Source organism: Emydura macquarii, unplaced genomic scaffold, assembly GCF_026122565.2.
Source record: "Emydura macquarii macquarii isolate MOO-44397 ecotype Brisbane River unplaced genomic scaffold, CSIRO-AGI_Emac_v2 contig_2060, whole genome shotgun sequence".
Lineage (NCBI taxonomy): Eukaryota > Metazoa > Chordata > Testudines > Chelidae > Emydura > Emydura macquarii.
This window is the reverse complement of record NW_027132197.1, coordinates 28,665-36,422: the sequence shown is the minus strand read 5'-3', so window position 1 is coordinate 36,422 and position 7,758 is coordinate 28,665. Positions and strand designations below refer to the sequence as shown.

The following is a 7,758-nucleotide window of genomic DNA, read 5'->3' as shown; positions in this document are numbered from 1 at the left end:
ATCCAGTGGGGTCCCGCAGGGGTCAGTCCTGGGTCTGGTACAATTCAGCATGTATAAACTGTATAAATATGCAGGAATTTACATAGGTATGCCTGAATTTGTGGGTGCATTGCCCGTTTGTTCCACTCACACCGACTCCATGCATTCTTTCCACATCCATCTTTCTACCCGTTCTCATACTGCTCGGATACAATTCACTTCACTACCTACCCTCATACCTACCTACGCTCACCCAGCCTTCCATTCTGAACACGCACACACACACACACACACACACACACACACACACTCTGAATCCATGCAGCGATTCATTCACACACACCCCACTCCACACCCACTATTCTACATGCACGCACACCCATTCCACTCCCCCACTCATATTCCACCCACCTGTCCTGTCCTCACCCCCCCCCCCACTCATTACGGGCACACCATAAACTCCTGTGTCTCATACCCATTCACTGAGTGTGTGGCCATCCCGTCACCCCTGGCACAGCTCAGCTGTCGCCTACCCCAGGCCAACCCCTACTGTACACAAGGGAGGGAAAAGCCCCAACTCAGGCCCTGCCCTTTACATACACAGCCCAGGGGAAGGATGGTGTTTCCATGTGTTCTGTGGAAATCCTCCCTCTCCCCCCAGTAAATACTGCCATGCAGTCACTGCTCCTGGCCCTATCTTGCTTTCCCTGAGTAAGACACTCCCACGCCCCTTGTCCCCATGTCACTGGCTCTCCTCCAGGACCCACTCTCCCAATTCCAATGCCCGGCTCCCTTTCCCTGGCCAGAAACTCTGCTCCCAAAGGACCCAGCTCCCCACCAGACCCACTAAACAAGGGATCCGCTCAGCAGGTGAACACAGGCGTGAAGAGGGGAGTGCTGGAGGGCGTAGCTGTAGTGTAAAGGGACATGGGGAGCTGGGTGTTGTTCTGTTTGCAGTTTGTCTCCGTGTGACCGTGTGGCTGGAGTGTGGGTCCCTGCCCAGCCAGGTGACAGAGATCTGTGTGTTTGCGTCTCTGAGATGTTCGTGTGGCTGCGACCCTTGGGCGTAGGCTCGGCCATGGTGTTTGATGTCTGCGTCACTGATCACGCCCTTGGCCATGGGGCAGAACGAAGCAGCCAGGCACGGCACTAGGTGTCGTATTCCCACCACCCAGAATCCTTTAGGGAAATGGGATCACTGGGAAGTGAAGGAAGGATTTCCCCACAGCTACACCCCACACCCGGCATTGCAGACTGTATTCCAGGGCCAAATCCGCCTCCATTACGGCTGAGCTGCTATGCGAGAAATAGCTACTCCTGCCTGGGAAATCCCAGTCACTGACCGGAACAACAGAGCGATCTGGATTTGCAGTGAGCTTTTCCCAACCCCTCCACTGACGTCCCTGATAGATTCTCTTACAGCCGCACGGGGAAGTTGGAACAATGCTGAGGCCTCCACTGCTCCCCTTGACACACGTCTGTCTGTACATCTTGCTGGGAATCCCGCAGGTAAGGTCTGGAGCCTGGCCATGTGAGCGCTCTGTTTTCTCCTCAAGGCCACGCTTGCGGCAGTCCTAGAACCACAGACAGGGAGGCTGAAGAGATCTCGAGAGGTCTCCTGGTCCAGCCTCTCGCTGATGCAGGACCAAGCAAACCTAGGCCAGCCTGGCAGGTGTTTGTCCAACTTGTGCTAAAAACCTCCTGGGACGGGGATTCCACAGCCCCCCTTGGAAGCCTGTTCCAGTGCTCAGCTACCCCCGAGTCGGAAAGTTTTCCCCCATATCTGACCTAAATCCCCCTTGCTGCAGATTGAGCCCATTAATTCTTGTCCTGCCTTCAGTGACGTGGAGACCAACTGATCACTGTCCTCTGGATAACAGCCCTTCAGACACGGGACGACTCTTATCAGATCCCCCCTCCCTCTTCTTTTCTCAGTGTTAACCAGGCCGAGTTTTTAATCTCTCCTCCCAGGGCAGGTTTTCTAAACCTTAGATTGTTTTTGTTGCTTTTCTCTGGATTATCTCCAATTATCCCCGTCTGTCCTGACGCGGCGCCCAGACCTGGCCCCGACGTACAGCTGTGCACGAGGGGAGGAGCTGCCCAGGGCTGGGCACAGGGTCGCGGCTTGTCACAGCCTAGTGACTCCTGCGGACAGCCCCTCTTCCCCTGACTCAGCCCTGCAGCCCGGTCGGGTTTTAGTTCCTCCCCTTCTGGGTCACAGAAAGTCCATCTCGTAACAGCCGAACTTCCTCACAATCCTCGTTGGCCCCACAGTCCTCACGCCCTCCTCTCACTCGGCCTCATTCTTTTCTCCGGGCCCCACCCCACCTTCCCCCGTGGCTGGGTGGGGAACCCAGGCCTTCCCCTAACACAGGCTCCAGTCCAGGGACTTGTGACGGGCTGCCAAGGTCTGCTCCCTCCAACTCCTGCTGCTGCCTCCTGGACTCCTTCCTACCGCAGTCTGTTTTCTAGTCCTTCTCCCCACAACCGCTCTGGGTCCTGCCGTCTCTCAGGGCCGGGCTTGCAGGGCTCCCCTGGGATCCCCCAACACAATCCCAAGCCAACAGAACCCATTTAAACCAGTTTCCACCTGCTCAGGCTTCCCCTTCACTCTGCAGGAGCTTCCCGTTCCCTCAGCTCTCTCCTCTCTGTCCCGCCAGGAGAGCACAGGTGCTGGGCCTAGGGTGCTGGGGGGCTGCCGCAGCCCCCGCTGTGAAGTGGTTTCCAGCACACACAGGGGTCCCAGTTTGGTTCAGTAGCTCTCAGGGTGACAGTCCAGCCCCGTGTCTGAGCCTGGCTCCCCGAACAACTCCCTGCCGCTCTTACGAGCGCGTCCTTGTTACACCCCCACAGTTCTCCTGCTGCCTGCACTGCACTGCCAGCCTCTGCCTGCCCGGTTCAGACCAGCCCTGCAGGTCAGCGCTAGAGGAACCAACGTCTTCACAGGTCACAGTCCTGGCACTGCCCCAACCACCCTCCAGCGTGTGCTGAGCAGTGGCTTCTCGTGAGCCATGCCAGCCATTGCTGCTTCTTGTTCACAACAGCCCCCCACGAACCCAGCCAATGTGTCCAGCAAACACCCCCCATAAGCAGGGCACAGGCAGTGTTCAGCTAGTGCTACAGGGCAGTGCAAACCCAGCGCACCCGCTGCACTGCACTACACTGTACTGCACTGCACTGCACTGCACTCCTCCCTCCCGCCCGCCCACCCAGAAATTGTGGCACCAACATGGCACTTGCCAGGCAGCACATTGCTGACACTGCTGACATCTCCATCCCCGCCTCCCTCCTCTCACCTCTCTTGTCTATTGGGAGCTACGCAGGTGAGCTTCTCGGGGCAGAGGCCGTCTCTTCGTTTGTTTGTACAGGGCCGAGCACACTGGGGCCCTGAGCCTAGTCTGAGCTCTAGGCGCTGTTGTAACACAAATGCTAATGTTACCGTATGTTTCCTTTGTTCTCCCAGGCCAAATGCCAGGAGGAGCTGACCATGTGTCCCGATGCTTTTGATGACCAGTACATAGGATGTGAAGCAGAGATGGATGGACGTGCACCTGGGCTGCTGGAGGAAGAAAAGATCAATTCCCAACTGTTTTGAACAACCTGGAATAACTCAGAAAATCACTGGCGAAGTGTAAAGACGAAGGTTTCTCTGCCCCGAGGCTTTAAGGATGAGCATGGAATAGCCATAATAGTCTATACTGACAGAGCCTTTCACCCAGTATTTGCTAAGGAAGAGAGAAAGGCTTGGACGTCTCCAGCTGAGTACAGGGACAATTTCCAATTCAAAGCCTTTCATTATTATTTGACAAGAGCTTTGCGGCTCTTACGAGGGAGCTGTGCTGTGACGTACAACACGAGGGTGTATCGGGGCACTAAACATTTGTACAGGGGTTTGGGTATCATCAGGTTTGGAAACTTTACCTCTTCATCTATTAATAAAGCAGAAGCTGAGAAATTTGGCACGGCCACAGTCTTCACCATCCGCACGTGCTTCGGCGTTGATATCAGCGACTTCTCATGCGAGCCAACGCAGGAAGAAGTGCTAATCCCAGTCCATGAGCAATTCAGCGCGTCCCCAGGACAAGACAGTAACAGCATTGTCCTCCGGAGCACAAACCGGACCTGCAGTTATTTTAACTGTGCATTCCAGAACAGTGAGTACTGGGCTGGACAGGAGAAATATTTGTGTGGGGTATTTGCTGTGGGGAATTTGAAAACCCCACTGCAGGGAGAGTTGATGAGAGAGACGCTGACATGGGGAGGGCTGGGGGGTGACGGGCTGCCACGCCTCCTGCTGCTGGAGAGGGCCTCGGGCTGGGGTGGGAGAACACTCGGCCCCAAGCACTCGCTGAGGAAAGAGAAGGTGCCTGGACATCAGGGCAGAGGGATCACTACAAAGACGGGTGACAGCCCCGCGCCATCATGAGTCTTCCACACACGCCCCGTCCAGAGTCCTCAGGAGCCTGGCAGAGCAGCATTGACTCCTCAGACACGGCACAGCAGACCCATCGGATGTGGAAAAGGGAACAGGCAGGTGGTCTAATGTGCAGATGGCGCGTTAATTAGCACAGTCAGGACTAGAGAAGACAGCGAGGAACTTCAGAGAGATCTCACTAAGCTGGGTGAATGGGCAGCACAACTTCCGGTGAAATGCACCGTGACAAATTCAGCGCCATGCACCCTGTGAGGAATCATTTCACTGGATGGCTGGAGCTGCACCGACCCAGACAGAGACCTGACATCACTGTGCAGAGCTCGGTGCAAATCTCAATGCAAAGCTCTGCCCAGTGCGCTGCCAGGTCTGTCAAGCAAACAAAAGGTTAGCAAGCAGAAGGCATGCTGGGGTGGAGAATAATGTGCAAATATCAGAACACCATTATATGAATCAACGGGACAGCCTTCACTGGGATACTAGGTTCGGTTCTGGTCACCCTGGCTCTAAAAGATTTAGCAGTGGGGGGAGAAAAGAGTTCGGAGACAAGTATTGAAAATGACGGCAGGCCTGGAGAGATTTCTAAAGGTCACACTGGGATGGTTTAATTAGGAGAACAGACACATAAAAAACCCCAGGAATAGAGAGATGCAAAATAATAAATGAGACAGTGGCAAATTAGCGAGTGCCATTTGCCTTAGTTCATAAAACAAGAATAAACTGAAAGCAACATATTTTAAATAATGAAAAGGAATGCTCTGCCATAAAATGCAAAGTTAACTCGTGGAACTCATTGCCACAAGGGTTCCATGAGGCCAAGAGCTCAATAAGATAAAATATCAACTAGCCAACTATATAGATAGTGAGAATCTCCACAGTCATGTTACATAGGATAAAAGAATTGTTCTAAAAAGGGCTGTCAACCCTTAGGCCTGAGGACATAAGGCAGTTACTAACTGCCGGGGTTGGGAAGAAATTTCCTCTATGTGTAGGTTATTCCACTCTGGGGTTTCTTGCACCTTTACCGGATGGAGCTGGGCCTTACTTCTGTCGGGGACAGGACACCAGACCAGATGGAGCTCATTGGTGGGATCTAGTCCAACAGTTCCTATCTTTCATTGGAAATAGTAGAATGAGTTGAAAACTCTACCTGAGCACACTGCGTTTCATTGTCCCCTCTCTGTTTGTACCGTAGGAGAGAAGAACTCAGTCTGTGTTGACAACTCTGGTAAGAAAGAAACATTTTGTTTTCATTGTTTTGAAAACGTCTCCCCACTGTAGTGATGTGCAGAGCCAAGAGCAACCCACCAGGCAAACCTGTCACATACAGGTTGAAAAATCTCAAGTGAACATTTTCTTCTTGGAATTCAACAATTTGTTATAATCTAAACCTGTGGCAGAGAGAGTTTGATTTCTACCAGGTTCTGTCACAGCGCTGCCTGGCTTCCGGGCAGCTCCCCCACCTGGCACCGGCTTGGCTGGTGGACTGTCTAGGAGTCATGGACCCCTGGTTTTCCAGTGCCCCCGACTCTGGGCCAGCCAGCTCAGTGTACTGCCCCCCAGCTGACGCTCCATTCCCTTTTCTGGAGAATTCAACATTTTTCATTTTCATTCCAAAGCAGAACGACACCAAATTTTGAAATATCAAAATTCTCCAGAAAATGGAGCGGCCCTTCTCTGCCCAGCTCTACATTTTCTCTTAAAGCCAATAAAAAAAACAACAACAGGAATGGTGTTACTGGTGCCTGCAGCCAGTCTTTCATAGACTCTTTTCTGTATTATTCGTACCTGGAATACACGTATGCAATAGATAAGAAACTCCAACCAGAGCATCTGGGACTGTCTTGGGTGAAACATGCTCACTAATGATACATACCAAAGGAAGAAGCAGGCTGAGGAGGAAGGGGGCAGGTGGAATATATCACCAGTGAGGTGAGAGTCCCAGATAAATTCCAGGCTGGAATGTCCTGCCGAGGGGAAATGATTACTGTTGTGTCTCTCACAGAAACAGGGTCCAGGAGCTGTTGGGCAGGTACCTGGGTCCAGCTTTAAGAAGATCTGTCAGTGTGAAATAATCTCCTAGGAACTGTTTGATCTGCTTTTTCTGATTAACAGCTACCAGAGGAGGCATCACCTTCCCCAGTCAGACGAGCCCTTCACTCTTTGGAGGATCCATCATCCTGCTCCACGTTGCTGCTCTGAAGCTGTTCGCCAGTTTCTAAATTTTCCTATTCCTGTTATTCATTTTTTCTCTCTCTAACACAAATCATGGTGATGGAGCTAACCAGATCCAAAGTCGTCCTGCTATTCTGCCAGCGCTTCAAAGGGAAACTAGCAACACGGATGGAGTATGGCTGGTACCTGCTGGGGCAAGCTTTGACTATAGGTTATCGATTAGTAGATCACAATGAAAGCTCATCGATCTATTCCAAATAGGATTTGTCTTTCAGTGCTAGAGATAGAAATGGGCACATGTTGGATACGTTGCTTGTATTCCTGTCTGCTTGCGCTTCTGTGCCGACTTTTGATGACTTCAGTAAAAGACTTTTAAGAAATAAACCGTGTCTGAGTATTTTCATTCATACGGTTGATGGATTTAATCTGTGTCTCGGCCAGGCGGGTCTGTGACTGTTTGTGGCATCCGATGTCTATATCTCTCAGCCACTTTCAAATCACGTCTGCCCGGCAGATAATACTTGTAACAGGTGACGTCAAAGGTCCAGCAGCTGATGTAATCCAGCCAGGGACAGGGCCTGTGTGGACAGGGCCTGTGTGTGGAGATTTTGAGTAGCCAGATTAGGCCATCAGGTGGACACCAGAGCTGGACACCATCTCAGTAATGGTCTCACCAATGCCTTACATAGAAGTAGCACCACCTCCCTGCTCCTGGTCTGTATTCCAGACCTTCAGCTTGTAAGCGTGATCTACATCCTTTGCTCTTGGTTCTTCTAGATGTGTTAAAATGCGCTTTATTTAAATCAGTCCCTTTTTAATAAGTACCTCGATCACTCTGACCTGTATAACTGACCTGTCCCTCTCTATCCTTATTTATCACTCCATCCATTTTTTGTATCGTCTGCACAATTTTACCAGCAATGATTTTATATTTTCTTCCAGCTCACTGATGAACACATTGAATACCATTCTGCAAAGAAGAGATCCCTAAGGGACCCCACCACAAACACCGCCATTGGAGGATGGGTCCCCATTTACAATTACTTTGTGATATATCAGCTAACGAGTTTTGATTACTTTAAATATGGGCTACATTGATTTTGTAAAGTGCTGATCTTTTATCAGAATGTTGTGTGGGGCTATGGCACCGGTCATACAGAAATCTAACTCTG

The 7,758-nt window shown here is 51.4% G+C and overlaps 1 pseudogene; it reads left to right on the top strand.

Annotated features, from left to right (window-relative positions):
* The first annotated feature begins 1,137 nt into the window (after positions 1-1,137).
* On the top strand, positions 1,138-6,948 carry LOC137159965 (ecto-ADP-ribosyltransferase 3-like; annotated as a pseudogene).
* Positions 6,949-7,758: the final 810 nt, after the last annotated feature.